Source organism: Sturnira hondurensis, unplaced genomic scaffold (assembly GCF_014824575.4).
Source record: "Sturnira hondurensis isolate 20B ecotype Veracruz unplaced genomic scaffold, ASM1482457v3 Scaffold0014745, whole genome shotgun sequence".
NCBI lineage: Eukaryota > Metazoa > Chordata > Mammalia > Chiroptera > Phyllostomidae > Sturnira > Sturnira hondurensis.
This window is the reverse complement of record NW_028087376.1, coordinates 3,657,137-3,674,232: the sequence shown is the minus strand read 5'-3', so window position 1 is coordinate 3,674,232 and position 17,096 is coordinate 3,657,137. Positions and strand designations below refer to the sequence as shown.

The 17,096-nt window shown below is 40.5% G+C and overlaps 1 protein-coding gene across 3 annotated transcripts in view; it reads right to left on the bottom strand.

Annotated features, from left to right (window-relative positions):
- Positions 1 to 16,878, bottom strand: part of IST1 (IST1 factor associated with ESCRT-III) — a 29,342-nt gene extending 12,464 nt beyond the window's left edge. Inside the window, exon 1 of one of the 3 annotated variants that reach the window (XM_037063729.1) lies at positions 16,662 to 16,878. The gene's annotated coding sequence lies outside the window, so the exon portion shown is untranslated. The remainder of the gene's footprint in view (positions 1 to 16,661) is intronic. The other 2 variants (XM_037063731.1, XM_037063728.1) reach the window with 2 other exon arrangements.
- Between the last annotated feature and the right edge of the window lie 218 nt (positions 16,879 to 17,096).

Below are 17,096 nucleotides of genomic sequence, written 5' to 3'. Positions count from 1 at the left end.
AAAAAGAAATAAAACAATTCCATTTGTAACTGAAACAAAAAGGATAAAATTATTAGGCATAAACTTAATAAAGGAAGTGAAGAATCTATACACTGAAAACAAGCCATTACTGAAGGAAAATGATAAAGACACAAATAAATGGAAAGATATTCCTTGTCCATAGATTGGAAGAATCAACATAGTTAAAATTGCCATATTACCTAATACAATATACGGATTTAATGTTGCTCCCATCAAAATCCCAAAAGCATTAAAAAAAAAAAAAAAGACATCAACTTTGTATGGAACCACGAAAAAGCCCAAACAGCACAAAAGAACAAAACCAGAGGTATCGTACTCCCTGACTTCAAATTATACTACAAAGCTGCAATAATCAAAACAGTGTGGTACTAGCAGAAAAGCAGACTAAAAGAGTAATAGAAAAGAATTGAGAGCCCAAATAAACCCACACATATATGGGTAACAGATTTTCAACAAAGGAACCAAAACACACTCTAGAGAAAAGAAAGCTTCTTCAGTAAGTGGTGCTGGCAAAACTGGAAAACCAAATGCAAAAGAATGAAAGTAGACTGTTATCTGACACCATACTCAAAATGGATTAAAGACTTAAATATAAGCCCTGGCTGGTGTAGCTCAGTGGATTGAGCATAGGCCTGTGAACTAGAGGATCACTGTTCGATTCCCAGTCAGGGCACATGCCTGGTTGCAGGCCAGTTCCCTGCAGGCAAGTTCCCAGCAGAGAATGCACAAGAGGCAACCATACATTGATGTTTCTTTCCCTCTCTCCTTCCCCTCTAAAAGATAAATAAAATTATTTTTTAAAAAAGAAATATAAGATCTGAAACAATAAAATCCCTAGAAGAAAATATAGGCACTCAAGTTAGAGACCTTGGTCTCAGAGAGGCTTTAGTCAATTTTAACCCCAAAGGCAAAGGAAGTAAAAGCCAAAATAAACGAATGGGACTACATCAAATTAAAAAGCTTCTGCAAAGCAAAAGAAACCATCAACAAAATGAAAAGGAAACCAACCGAATGGCAGAAAATTTATAAATAATACCTCTGAAAAGAGGCTAATTCCAAAATATATAAAGAACTCATACTATTCAACAAGAAAACAAACAATCCTATTAAAAAATGGGCAGAGGAACTGATCAGACCCTGTTCCCATGAAGATATACCAGTGGTCAACAGATGTAGGAAAAGATGTTCAACTTTACTAGCTCTAAAGGAAATGAAATTCAAAACCACAAGATACTTCCATGCCACCTCACACCTGTCAGAAAGGCTATTATCAATAAGACAAAAAATAACAAGTGCTGAAGAGGACGTGGGTAAAAGGAATCCTCATACTGCTGGTGAGAATGTAAACCGGTACAGCCACTATGAAAAACAGAACACAGGTCCCTCAAAAAAAATTCAGGATAAAGCTACCATAAGACACAGCAATCCCTCTTCTGTTATCTACCCAAAGCACTGATAAGTATATATACATATATCCCTATATTCACTGCAGCATTATTCACAGCAGCCAAGACAAAGAAACCTAAGTGTCCTTTGATGCATGATGCATGATGCATGACTGGATAAAGAACATATATATTGGGTTGGCCAATTTTCTCCGTAACCGGCTCCAATAGAGCTTACTTGTCTTCAACTTCATTTGAAACAATTTTGTTACACTGTAGTGTGACAGCTGTCATATCAATGTGCATTTTTTTTAAAGATCTTATTTATTTATCTTCAGAGGGGAAGGGAAGGAGAGAGGGAGAGAAACACCAATACATGGCTGCCTCCCATGCATCCCCCGCTGGGAACGGGCCCGCAACCCAGGCATGTGCCCTGACTGGGACTCGAACCACGATTGTCTGGTTCCCAGGCCCATGCTCGATCCATTGAGCTACACCAGCCAGGGCTCAATGTGCATTTTTAAAAAATCAAAATTGGTGAACTGTGTAGCCATTTTAATATTGAAGATGGAAGAAAGTAAGCAACATTTTTGGCATATTATGTTTTATTATTTCAAGAAACATTGCCCTGGCTGGTGTAGCTCAGTGGATTGAGCGGGGGCCTGTGAACCACACAATCGCGGTTCGATTCCCAGTCAGGGCACATGCCTGGGTTGCAAGCCAGTTCCCACGTTCCCAGCAGGGGACAAATGAGAGGCAACCATACATTGATATTTTTCTCTCTCTCTCTCCTTTCCCTACCCTCTAAGATAAATAAATAAAATCTTGAAAAAAAAGAAGAAAAAAAAAGAAACATAAAAATGCAATTGACCCTGGCTTGTGTGAGTCGGTGGATTGAGTGCCAACCACCAAACCAAGGGTTGCTGGTTTGATTCCCAGTCAGGGCACATACTGGGTTGCTGGCCAGGTCCACTGTAGGGAGCATGCAAGAGGCAACCACACACTGATGTTTCTCTCCTTTTCTCCCTCCCTTCCCCTCTCTCTAAAACTAAATCTTTAAAAAAATGCAATTGAAACACAAAAACAGATCTGTGCAGTGTGTAGAGAAGGTGCTGTGACAAGGAACATATCAAAAGTGGTTTGTGAAGTTTTGTGTTGGAGATTTCCACAGACCAGTTGAAGTTGATAATAATCAAATTGACATATTAAGAACAATCAATGTTATACAACACAAGAGATACCCAACATATTCAAAATATCCAAATCAATAAAGTTATCGGTGAAAAGATAAAAATGTGTGTCTTATTTTACAGAAAAAGACCATATGGACCTTTTGGCCAAGCCAATACAATGAAATACTACTCATTCATAAACAATGCCAGGATAAAACACTGCCATCTGCAACAACACAGATGGGCCTTGAAAGTATCATGCTAAGCAAAATAAGTCGGATGGAAAAGAAAAACATGTTTTCACTCATATGTGGGATATAAAATAGAATGCAACATATGAACATACAAAACAAACTTATAGACAATACTATGGTAATTACCAGAAGAGAAAAGCAAGTAGGGAAAAGTTGACGAGGATAAATTAGGTGATAGAAGGTGACAAGACTTTGGGTGGTGAGTACACAGTGCAACATATAGATGATATCTTTTAGAACTGTATGCTTGAAACTTATATAATGCTATTATAACCAATTTGACCCCGATAAATTAAAAACTTTAAATATTTCTCATTTTAATTATTCAAATCCGCCCTCTAAGTCTCAGCTTTTTGGGGAAAAAAAACTAGTGCCAGAGATCACAGAAAAAGCACTAACACTAAGCACATGCAAAGAAATAAACAAAGGGATAAAACGCCCCAAGGGGGAAACAAAAGCTGCTCTACAAAATTGGACAACAAAAGGCTATTTTTTAAAGATTTTCTTTATTTATTTTTAGAGAGAGGAGAAGGGAGGGAGAAGTGGAAGAGAAGCGGAAGAGAAGCATCAATCTGTGGTTGCCTCTCATGTGCCCCCAACTGGGGGACCTGGCCCACAGCCTAGGCATGCGTCCTGACTGGGAATCCAACTGGTGACTCCACAGGCTGGCAATCAATCCACTGAGCCACACCAGACTGGGCAAAAAGGCTATTTTTACCAACACTTTCACTGAATAGTAGAGTTACAATCAACAAAACCACTCCCTCCTTCACCCACAAGACTTACACAGGGGTGTTCAACCCACAGCCTGACAGAGAATCATATATTTACTTAAGGCCTTTTAGGCTTTAAAACCTTTTTCTTGCTCATCGTTTTCTTCAGTGTTTGTGTATTTAATGTGTGGTCCAAGACAACTTTTCTTCCAGTGTAGCCCAGACCTCAAAAGGTTGGACACCCCTGGCTTTAGGGTATTCCACTGTGCATTCTGTATCTAGACAGCACAATTCTTATTTCTCAATTAATTCTGGATTTGAACTTCAAAACATGTAATATCTAAACAAAAGCTAAGTCTAACCAAGTAAATGAAGAGTAGACAAACCAAACAAGATATCAAATATACAGAAAACCACTGGGAATAGTGTTTGCTTGTGCATACCACTAATACTAAATATTAAATACATTTTCTTTTTACTACCTAATTAACCAAGTCCCCATATACAATGGGACTTATATGTCACAAAATATCTGGGTACCATTTACTGAATTATGTACAATCCATTCAACAAATATTTACTGAGTACCTGTATGTCAGACAATGACTAGCTGCTGGAGATGAAAAAATAAAGAAGTTTTTGCCCTCAAGGGAACATATATTCTACTGGGGGGGAAACAGCTAAGAAAATCTAGCAACTACAATACTATTTCATAAGGACTATAATTACAGTGGTTCTCAAATGCAAGTGATTTTGCCCCCAAGAGTACACCTGGCAATGACTGGGAACATTCTGGGCTGTTAGGACTGGAGGGGATTCTACTGGCATCTATTAGATAGAGGCCAGGGATGCTTAAAACAGCCTAAAATCAGGGTTCCACTGGGAACCCAGGGCATTCACAACCTGGGTAATTTGAGAATTTCATGAAGAGACTATTTACAATGGTGTAAGTAGGTTTAAAGAAACCAAAAAATAATAGTGTATTGCCCCAGAACTAGGCGTAAACAGTGCAAAATGAATAACTGGAACCTGAAGAGGATCTCCTGAGAGGAATCATGGTTACTGGTAGAGGCATCCAGGCAATTTGCAGCAACCTGGCAGGGAAGGAATAGGGTAATACACAACATAGCCCTCTTTCCTCTTGACTGTGCCTTCCAACTACCCATGGAAGTGGAAGCCAGGAAGCAACAGGCCCACAGACACAGTGCACATGTGAGTCCTGAGGGAAGTACATCAGAGGAATAAGGCTCTGGAGGAGAAAGTGTAAGAAAACCAGCACAAAGACTACAGTTAAAGAAGACCGAAGAATTCGAGACCTAGATCTACCAAAGCAACCCCAGATTTATACTGGTAAGATTTTAACTAACCGGACTAGAACATGGAAACTAACTGAAATGTCTAAGAAAATTGTGTATTTATATGTCCATTCCACAATTAAAAGTATTGTATAATGTACATAATTTAAGTTCTTATAATCTCTGAAGTGCCTTCCAACCCTAAGATTCTAAAGGACACTAGCTACCCAATTATACTGAACTAAAATAGGCAAAAATGCCTAGACAAATGAGATTAATCCTCAACACATCTCTTAGAAATCTATTTTTATTCAATTCCAAGTCAGGTTATATGCCTGGGTTGCAGGCCAAGTACCTGGTTGGAGACACACAAAAGGCAAACACAAATTGATGTTTCTTTCCTTCTCATTCTCCTTCACTTCCCCTCTCTCTAAAAATACATAAAATCTTTTAAAAAATCTATTTTTTAAAATGAGAACACCATCTTTATGAAAAAAAGCAAGTCACTTTCATTCAACTAGTATTTATAAAGTTTCAGTATATACCCAAAACTGTATTAGTTCTATACGTAAAAAGATAAAACATATCACTGTGTTCTTCCCATCACACACACAAAAAGATCCATAAAACATTCAGAATATATAAAGAACTTCTACAACTCAAAAAAAAAAAAAAACACTTAAAAATGGTTAATGGACCTGAAAACACAGTTCTCCAATGATACCCAAGTGGCCAACGAGCATATGAAAACATACTCAATATTACAAGTCATCAGAGAAAGGCAAGTCAAAACTATGAGATATCACCTCATACCCATGAGGATGCTTACTATTTAAAAAAAAAAAACAAAAACAGAAAAAATAGCTAGTGCTGACAGGCTGTGAAAAACTAGAGGTCTTGTGCATGATGGGATTATAAAGTGGTAATCACTATGAAAAAGTGATGGAGGTGCCTCAAAAACTAAAAACAAAACTATCATATGATCCAGCAATCCTATTTCTGGTTATATATCCAGAAGAACTGAAAGCAGGGTCACAAAGAAATATTTGCACATTTATGTTCACAGCAGCATTATTCACTACAGCCGAGAGGTGGAAGCAACCCAAATGTCCATTGACAAATGGTACACACACACACATGAATATTAGTATTAGTCTAGTCTTAACAGTACAATGTCATAGCATGTGACAAGATTTCTTCCTTTTAAAAGCTGAATTAGTCTAAGAGTCTAGGCTCTATTAATGTATTCTAACAGTACTAGCCTATTAGTATTTGGTAAATCTATGCCTTAATGTAAATATAAACATATACCTTAGAGCCAGCAATCCCATTCCTGGAAGACACACGCAGTCTGTGATTTTAAGGAGGTGGAGACATTCTTGCTAAGTGTCCATTACAAGAGAAAAAGTAAAATGCGACAAAAGCACATGACAGAATACTACACAGCAGTCAGAATTTCTGAATAAGCTATATACTTAAAGCCTGGTTAGTCCTTAAAAACAGAAGCAAAAAAGGAACAGGGTTCCAGGTTCAGTGTCACACACCCACGAAATGAAGCTATAAAACCTGAACAGAGTGTCTGGAGCAGCTATCTGAGCACTGTAAAAAGTAAACAATAGCAGCTAGGTGGGAAAGACCAGAATCTGAAGTACGAATAAAGTGGCAGTGAGTTTACCACTTTTTTCCCCTCTGATACTGCCTGTCCTGAGATGCAAGGCAGCCCAACACCTGAAATACGCACTGGCACTGAAAGAAAGAGCACCAAGAGAAGTTCTCTACCCCAACTTGAACAGTGGCAAAGAGGAGAGAGAGTGGGTGCAATATACCAAACAAGGAAAGTCAACCCACGGGGAAAACAACACACATCAATGCTGAGGTCACACAGATGTTGGAATTAACTGATAAAGACTTTAAAACATCACCTGTAAATCTAATCACATAAGCTTCCACCAGAAAGAACCATAAAAAAGAGGAAAACTAACCTAAAGCAAGAAGTAATAAACACAAGGCAAAACCTTACGAAACAGAAGAGTAAAAACAAAGCAAAATCAATGAAACCAAATGCTGAATCTTTGAAAAGATCAAAAATATTGTTGATAAATCTGACCAAAAAACCTCCACAAACCCATGGACATGGATGACAGTGCAGTAACCACCAGGAAAGGAAGGGGAGGCAGGGAAGGGGAGGTTGCAGAGGGGATGGGGGGATAAAACTGGTAATGGATGGAGACTTGACTTGGGGTGAACACACACTACAGCATCCAAATGATGTGTTGTATCCAAAGAATTGTGCACTTTGAAACCTGTATAATTTTATTAACCAGTGTCACCCCAATAAATTCCTTAAGAAGGAAAAAAAACAGTGCTCTAGTTAGATAACACCAGAAGCACTGGGTGGGTATTAAAAAAACCCACAAATCCACAAATTATCAGTATCAGAAATAATAAAGATCACTACAGATCCTACACATATTAAAAGGAGACATTATTACCAACTTATATCTGTAAGTTCAACAAAAACAAAAAAGGACAAATCTCTCAGAAACTCAATTTATCAAAATTCATACAAAGAAATAGAAAATGTAATTGCCCATATACATTACAAAACCTGCACCTAAAATTAAGAACAGTTCTAAAAGAAAATCCAGGCCCCAGTAGCTTCTCCATCAAACTTTTAGGGAAATTCTATCAAACATTCAAGAAAATCAGCACCAACACTACACGAACCATCACAAGTCATAAGCTGGTATGAGAACGTAAAAAAAATTAAGCGTCTAAATAATTTAGAAAGCCCTGGCTGGATAGCTCAGTTGGTTACAGCATCAACCTGATATGCCAAGGTTGTGAGTTCAATTCCCAATCAGGGTACCTACAAGAATCACTCTATGAATGTATAAATAAGTGGAAAAACAAACTGGTCTTTCTCTCTTTCTCTTCCCCTTCCTCTCTCTCTAAAAATCAATCACTTAAATAAAACAAAAATTTTTAATTTACAACAGTTCCTGGTGCATAGAAAGTGTTATATGCATACAATAAGCACTGTATAAATATCTGTCAATTAAAGTAGATTAGAATATGGAGGTATAGGTAAACATATCAAGCATTATGACTCAACAACAGCTCAAAGCCCCAGAGCCTATAATTCTAAGTGACCAAGAAATAGCCAGCCTTTCAGATGCACAGTTCAAAATACTGGTGATCAGGATGCTCACAGACTTGGTTGATTTTAGCCACAAATTAGAGGAACATATGGAGGCTAAACTGATTGAAATGAAGGGAAATGCACAGGAAACCAATAGTGATGGAAAGGAAACTGGGACTCAAATCAAGGGAGTGGACCAGAAGGAAGAAAGAAACAACCAAACAGAAAAGAAGGAAGAAACAAGAATTCAAAAAAATGAGGAGAGGCTTAGGAACCTCCAGGACATTTTTAAATGTTCCAACATCCGGATTATAGGGATACCAGAAGGGGGAAAGAAACAGCCACAAGTGGAAAACTTATTTGAACAAATAATAAAGGAGAACTTCCCCAGTCTGGCAAAGGAAATAGACTTCCAGGAAATCCAGGAAGCTCAGAGAGTCCCAAAGAAGTTGGACCCAAGAAGGAACACACCAAGGCACATCATCATTACATTAGCCAAGATTAAAATGAAGGAGAGAATCCTAGAAGCAGCAAGAGATAAGGGGACAGTCACCTACAAAGGAGTTCCCATCAGACTGTCAGCGGATTTCTCAAAAGAGACCTGACAGGCAAGAAGGGGCTGGACAGAAATATTCCAAGTCATGAAATCCAAAAACCTACAGCCAAGATTGCTCTATCCAGGAAAGCTTTCATTTAGAATGGAAGGGCAGATAAAGTGCTTCTCAGATAAGGTCAAATTCAAGGAGTTCATCATCACCAAGCCCTTATTATATGAAATGTTAAAGGGACTTATATAAGAAAAAGATGAAAAATATGAACAGTGAAAGGACAGCAAACTCAGTTATCAACAACCACACCTAAAACAAAAGCAAACCAAGAGGACAGCTAGATCAGGAGTGGAACCATAGAAATGAAGAACACATGGAGGGTTAGCAACAGGGGAGTGGGAGGAGGAATAGGGGGGAGAAGGTGCAGAGAATAAGTAGCATAGATGGTAAGTAGAAAATAGACAGGGGGGAGGGCAGGAATACTATGGGAAATGCAGAATCTAAAGAACTTGTGGCACATGGACATGAATGAAAGGGGGGAATGGTAGGGGAGGGGTGTTCAGGGTGGAGGGGAGTGAAGGGGGGAATAGGACAACTGTAATGGCATAATCAATAAAATATATTTTAAAAAATAGAATGAAAAAAGTTACTCTTAATTAAATTTCCTGCTGATTAACAATGAACGACAGCTTTGTACAAAGCACTTATGGTAGGTAGTGTGGGAATAGCGATGAAACCTATATTAATGGTATACAGGAGCTATACAGATTGTGTACAGTTGAAATCCTTCAGTATGGTTGAAACAGGTTAATAATCAAAAAGTTAAAGTGGGGAAAGGATGCAAAGCATACCTTAAATATTTTATTTTAACCTAAAGCACATAATAGTACATCTATCACCTCATCTTTTTTTAAAAAATATTTTATTTATCTTTAGAGGGGAAGGAGAGAGGGAGAGAAATATCAATGTATGGTTGTTTGCCTCTTGTGCATCCCCTGGTAGGAACTGGTGGGAACTGGCCTGCAACCCAGGCATGAGCCCTGGCTGGGAATTAAACCACGATCCTCTGGTTCCCAGGCCCCAGCTCAATCCACTGAGCTACACCAGCCAGGGCCTCGGCTCATCTTTAGATGATGAGTGAGACTTTTTGAATATGGGTCTGTTGACTGAATTTATTTTTTACTTTCTATTTTTTGGAATTCAAAAAAATTTTATTGATTATGCTGTTACAGTTCTGATTTTTTCCCCTTTGCCCACTCCCACTGCACCCCCCATTTCCTGAGGCAATCCTCATACCTTTTTTCGTGTTCATGGGTCATGCATATAAGTTCTTCGGCTATTCCATTTTCCAGACTGTACTTTACATCCTATGGCTATTCTTAACTACCTATTTGATTTTTTTTTTAAGATTTTACTTATTTTTTGGAGAGAGGGTAAGGAAAGGAGAAAGAGAGGGGGAGAAACAGCCCTGTGTGGTTGCCTCTCATGCACCCCCTACTGGTGACCTGGCCTTCAACGCAGGTATGTGCCCTGAGTGGGAATGGAACCAGTAACCTTTTGGTTCACAGGCCCCTGCTCAATCAGTCCACTGAGCCACACCAGCCAGGGCCCTATCTGATCCTCTCACCATTTCACCTCTTTACCCATTCCCCCACAACCTCTCCCATCTCAAAACCATCAAAATGCTCTCCATATCCACAATTCTGTCTCTGTTCTTGTTTGCTTAGTTTGTTTTTCAGACCCAGTTATTGATGGCTGTGTGTTTATTGCCATTTTATTGTTCATAATTTTGATCTTTTTCTTAAATAAGTCTCTTTAACATTTCATATAATAATGGTTTGGTGATGGTGAACTTCTTTAGTTTTTTTGTCTGGGAAGTTCTTTATCTGCTCTCCAATTCTAAGTGATAGCTTTACTGGGTAGTGCAATCTTGGCTATCGGTCCATGCTTTTCACGACTTTGAATATTTATTGTCAGTCCCTTGCCTGTAAAATTTCTTTTGAGAAATTAGTTGACAGTCTTATGGGAATTCCCCTGTAGGTAACTAATTGCTTTTCTGTTACTGCCTTTAAGATTTTCTCTTTAACCTTTGGCATTTTAATTATGTTGTATCCTGGTGTGGGCCTGTTTGTGTTCATCTTGTTTGGGACTCTCTGTGCTTCCTGGACTTGTTGTCTATTTCCCTCACCAAATTTGGGGAGTTTTCTTTCATTATTTTTTCAAATAGATTTCCAATTTCTTGCTCTTCCTCTTCTTCTAGCACCCCTATGATGTGAATGTTGGAATCCTTGAAGTTGTCCCAGAGGCTCCTTACACTGTCCTTGGTTTTTTGGATTCTTTTTCCTTTTTGTTGTTCTGATTGTTTTTTTTGCTTTCTTATGTTCCATGTCATTGATTTGATTCTCACGTTCATCTACTGTACTGTCGATTCCCTGTAAATTATTCTTTATTTCCATTAGTATTTCTGCCTGGATTTCTTTTCACGCAATTAAAGTACTAAGTTCCATAAACATCCTTATAACGAGTGTTTTGAATCCTGCATCTGAAAGACTGCTCTTTCAGATGCAGTTTCCATTTTGTTTAGTTCTTTTTCCTTCAATTGGGCCATGTTTCTTTGTCTCCTTGTTTTGGCAGTCTCCCTGTGTTTGTTTCTGTGAATTAGGTAGAGGGGCTCTGACTTCCTGCTTAGGTGTTAGTGTGGCCTAATGTAGTGGGTGGCACATCTGTAGGATCTGGTGGCACAGCCTCTTCTGTCACTCAAGCTGGGTACTCAAGGTGTACCCTCTGTGTGCGCTGAGTACACCCTCTTGTAGTTGAGCCTTGGTTGCTGTTGGCAGGTCAGTGGGAAGGATTTACCCAGGCCAGTCAGCTGTAAGGACTGGCTATGACCACTGATCACCAACTTCCACCCTTTGTGGAGTAGCAGGGGCAGGATGATGGTGCTTCAGCATGGTCTGTAGCTATCCACTTGTGCACAGGCTCTGGGGTTTCCCAGGTGGTGCAGGCCAGGGGTAGCCCCCATCTGTGTTATGCAGCATAAGCCAAAAAGCATGTTGCAGATGGCTGAGGGGCGGAGCCTTAGGTGTTCCTCAGGGCTGGGCAACCCAGTCACTGGATTGTGACGCTGTATGTGGGGGCGGGGTCAGAGAGGGGAAAAAAATGGTGCTGCGTTCCGCTCTGCTCCACTCTCTCTCAGATTTCTGTCCCCTCTGCAGCTTCTCACAAGCAAATTGGGCCCCTCTGGTGCTGGTTCCCAAGTGTGTGGGCCCGTGTACTCTCAAGGACCCTGTGGGTCTCTCCAACGAATTCTGTGAGCCTGGGAGCCTCTCCTGGACCCTCGACCCCAAGAAAGTCTTTCCAGTTGGTGCTTTCAGGCTCTAATTCCCGTCGCTGGGGCCGGAGCCTGAGTGGTCTGTCTCACTGTTCGCTCCTTTGCTTGGTTTATCTGTGCACGAATGTGTGACTGCAGTCAGCCAGCCGCCCTGTGCCCTCACTGGGTCCTCTTGTCACCACCCCAAGCCTGGGATCCACCAACCACCTCTGCCTCCGCTCCTGGGTCAGCTCCTGGGTTGGTCGGAGGGAATGGTCTTTCCAGCCCGACCCTGCTCCACCGCTGCCTCCGCCCCTCTTACCGGTCTGGCTGAGTGATTTGTTGTTGTTGGATTTCCATACAGTTCAATTTTCACTGTTTTGGCTGCATTTTTGTTTCTAAAACTTTGTTGTCTTTAAATTTAGTTGTGGGAGGGGGCACAGTGTTTCCACCTATGCCTCCATCTTAGCCGGAAGTCAAGAGTAACTTTTTAAAAATTCCACTAACTTAGTTTGCTTTAAATTTAAAGAAAGGAAATAGGAATTTGCCAAAGTCTTTTGTTAACTTAAGTGTTGATGATTTTCAATGTTCAGAAAATTGATTCCTATTCTAAAAAACTAATTAAAGAAAATGACACTAAACTACAGAGGTAATAAGGACATGTCCTAAATAATTATCTATAATAATTACCAATATATAAATCATTAGTCCCAAGGTGAGACTAATACAAAAGATCAATTTAATTACCATTTCAGGATTTGAATCTGTGTTTCCAAAACTAACATAAACTTTGTAGCTTACATGCTTAGGAATATTGATTTTAGGAATAACCTAAAAGTAAATGAAATATAATGGTCAACTGTTACTGCTTTATAAACAAATATCTCTACAGGGTAGGGCAAAAGCAGGTTTACAGTTCATATGGGAAATAATACAATAATAAATAATAATACAAGAATAAACCCTTTTGCATACTCCATTGTAAACCTATTTTGCCCCACCTTGTATACATAAAACAAGCACACGAATATTTGCAAAAATGAATTTATACACATCTCACATAATAATATTGTCCAATTACCTAATTTAAAAGTCCTTTTTGATTCAGGGATTATTCTAAGATCACTTTGTACCCCAGTATCTTTACCATCATTCACTCACTCCACAACACTTGAGTGCTAATCTACCAAATACTGTGCAAAGTCACCATAGAGGAGGCATTTAAATGACCGTAGCACTTCAAGGAGCTCAAAATCTAATGGGATGGCATAAAAACAACTGTAAGACATATACACACAACTTTCACATAAATGTTATAAAAGGATTATGAACTAGTGACTGCAGAACTAGTGACTGCAGAAATAGTTCTCAGCATTCTATCTCGTTTACATACTTTATTTTTATTAGTGAAACACCATTATGTTTCACATTAGTAACAGCCTGATGTGCCCTTCTTGTTTTTTTTCCAATCCCTCCCTTTACCCCAATCCTTAACATTAGAACACACTCATCTAGGCCCTCTTTTAATCACTTAGTTCCAAGAGCCTTTTAAAGCTGGATAATCTCTCCATTCTGAATACAGGAAAGTGTAAAACACATGGATTAAGTCATTCCTCATATTTGACAACTCACTGCCCCAAATACTGAAGCTGGGCAACTAGTGGAAACTCTATTTAAAATAGCAAAAAAGACCCTAAAGTACTAAGGGACCAGATTTAAAGTCTGTACCTCCAAAACTACCAAGTGGGCAAGGGGGCAACAGAGTCAACAGTGGCTAGAATTGTATTTTGTAGTTTATAGGAAAACTTTTGTATTTGCAATGTATTATTGATCCTGAACTCTCTTTCCCTTCTTTCTTTTTTATTTTCTCCTGAGGACATACTTATTGATCTTAGAGAAAGGAAGTAGGAGGGGGAGAGGGAGGGAAACGTGGATGTGAGAGAACCATCAATCAGTTGCCTTCTTGCACTCTCCCTGGCTAGGGATGGAACCCACAAGCCAGGCATGTGCTATGACCAGGAATAAAACCCGAAACCTAAAGGGCTGCCCAACCTGTGGCCTCTGGGCCCCATGTGGCTCTGGGTATGCAGCCCAGCACAAAGTCATAAATTTAATTAAAACATGAGATTTTTTTTCTGACTATATGTCACAATATATTTAATGTGTGGCCCAAGTCACCTCTTCTTCTTCCAGTGTGGCCCAGAGACACCAAAAGGTTAGACGCCCCAGGATGTGCTCCAACTGAGCCACACCAGCCAGGGTTGAACTTTTCTTTCTTGTAAAGTAAGTGATATGAACAGTTTTACGGATAACCACTGAAACTGCAGTTATGAAGTAACGACAACGAGAGTAGGAACCAGTACCCTGTCTGGTCAGGGCGCATGCGAGATCCATGTTTCTCTCTCACTAATGTTTCACTCTTTCTCCCTCCCTTCTCCTTCTAAAAATAAATAGTCTTTTTTAAAAAAGTAGGAACAAGCTAAAAAGCACTTCCAAGGTAATAGAGACCAATACTTAAAATGACTGCATGTACTATATTTTCACACTATAAAGCAGGGGTGTCAAATTCATTTTCACAGGGGGTCACATCAGCCTCGCGGTTGTCTTCAAAGGGCTGAATGTAACTTTAGGACTGTATAAATGGAACTACTCCTTAACTAGGGGCAAGGAACTCAGCACTACCACCTGGTAGAAACAAGATGCAGGGCCGGATAAAACAAGGTGGAGGGCTGGATTCAACACGAGGGCCTTGTGTTTGCCACCTGTGCTATAAACTGTAATCAGATCCTTATTAATCAAACTAATCAAGATTGAAAAATTTTTTAAATGAAAAAAAAAAAAAAACCCACAACACTGGTAGCATCATGCGTAACTCGCAAGCAAAGTACAGGCTACATAATTCAGAGACCATCAAGATTTTATGGAAAGTGCTATAAATCTGAAATGTGTAGGCATTATGAAAGTATTCTTAATTTGTTTCTCAATGAAGTGATTTAAAAACTACAGAAAATTAATTAAGCATAGTTTTTACCAAGAGTTTTTCTTAAGGCATGTATTTACAAAGTTGAAATCATGGACTCTGAGCATCACTGAATCCTTCCACTACTTAGTATTGTATAAAGATTGTTACAATCTTTATAATGCTGTAATATAATACTATTTTAATGGCTGTCTAATATTCCAGAGTAATAATTTTTATATTAATTTCCCAACCCTTTGACATTTGCCATGTCATAATGCTGAAATTAGTATTTATGTGCTTACTACTTTCCCTGTTCTTGAAGTTACTTCATAAGACTACACTCCATATTTTTTAATCCGAACAGGCTGCATGTAATTGGGACTGACTTTAAAGGAATGAGAGCTTAAATTAAGTAAATCAGAGTTGGGAATTCTGGAGTTCTGATCATTTAGAAGCCAAAGACACAGGTAAAGGGAAAAAATGAAAACAAGTAATTTGGACAAACCAGTAAGACTACTTTAAAAGTGAGAGGACTTAAACTGGGTGCATTTAAAATTAATGCTGCCCTGGCTGGTGTAGCTCAGTAGATTGAGCACAGGCCTGTGAACCAAACGATCGCGGTTCGATTCCCAGCTAGGGCACATGCCTGGGTTGCGGGCCAGTTCCCAGCAGGGGACTAATGAGAGGCAACCATACACTGATGTTTCTCTCCTTCTCTCCTTCCTTTCCTCTCTAAAGATAAATAAATAAAATCTTTAAAAAATAAAATAAAATTAATGCTAACATCCGTCCTGGCCCTGGCTGGTGTGGCTCAGTGCCTGCCGGCAAACCAAAGGGTGCACATGCCTGGGTTGCAGGCCAGGTCCCCAATGCCTGAGAGAGGCAACCACATATTGTTGTTTCTCTCCCCTTCTTTCTCCCTCCCCTCTCGTCTCTAAAAGTAAATGAGTAAAATTTTTCAAAAAATAAAATTTTCGCAATACAAAGTTAAAAATAATAAATACATAGGCATAACAGGAAAATTACAATCCTCAAGAAGAGTTACTTCCGGCTCTTAATTTTAACTTTACTACTAAAGAGAGTGAAAGTGTCTCTCTTGTGCCTTTCCTAGTACCTAGTAATTATCTCAAAATGTCCCACTTATATAAAAAGATGAAAAAGACGCTCTTGCGTCTTTCCCCCATCCCTGAGAAGGTTTGCACTGGTGGAGTTCGAGGTCCCCACCTCCAGCACCCCGGGAGAGGAACACCTAGTACACAAAGAGGAGAGGGGCAAGGACAGAGCCACGGGCTCCTCTCATGGTCTCTCGTCAGACACGCAGGATCCTGTCTGCGAAAAGGGGCTGAGGCCGCAGTTTCCTTCAGCCCAAGGTGCCCCACCTCCGAGCCGCGCAGGAACCAGTCCAGAAGGCCGCGAGACTCGGAGGCGAATAGACCCTTCCGGACACTGGAGAGACAACCTTCCCGAAGTCTTTCTGGGCCAGAGTAGAGGGGTAGCGGCTTCGCTTTTCGGAGTTCAAAATGCAGCCCGAGCCCTTTCGCCGACTGGGGCGGTAGCCGAGGCGTTTCGGCCCCAGGGAAGAGACACCTCGGGACCGAGAAGACATTAGGAAAGTTTGACAGGTTCAAGTAACTTGAACCAGTGACCTCCAAGATGCTCACGACCGAGTCACGCCCCCGGCCTTCAGCGGTCTCCGGGGCCTCAGCCCCTGCGGCCTGACCCCCCACAACCAGGATCCTCCCTTTTCTCTTCACCTGCCATGTCAGGATGGTTTGAACCCCGGGTTAGAGACTTCTACATTTGAGTCGCAGGGCGAAGATGGTAGAAAAGGCCCTTGACGCAGAGGATGCCACACTCACCTGGCCAAATCCAGGCGTGAAAACAGCACAAACTGAATCCCGAATCACGGCTAAGCATCCAAAATGGAGGCCCCCGCGGCCTCAGCACAGCGAATGCGGGCGGAGGGATCTGCGGGCCGAGCTGACGACGCTCTCCTTTCCAGGGATTGGCTGAGCGGCTGTCGCTCGTGGGACTTACGCTCCGAGAACTTCGAAGCTCCCTCTTCCTCTTCCTCCTTCCTTCCTTTTGAGGCTGCGCGGTCCGGGACTACTTTCTGCGGCTGAGACTCCGGTAGTGAGTCATGCAAGGTGAATCACCTGCTGGGGGCGTGTGCTGGGCGTGTGCCTTGGGTGGAGGGAGGCTTCGGCCAGAGTTTTCGGCCAGAGCCTGGTTCCGGAGAGTTCCACTCCCTGGTAAAACCGGTTCCAGTATTGCATGTCATACACCCGTAGTTC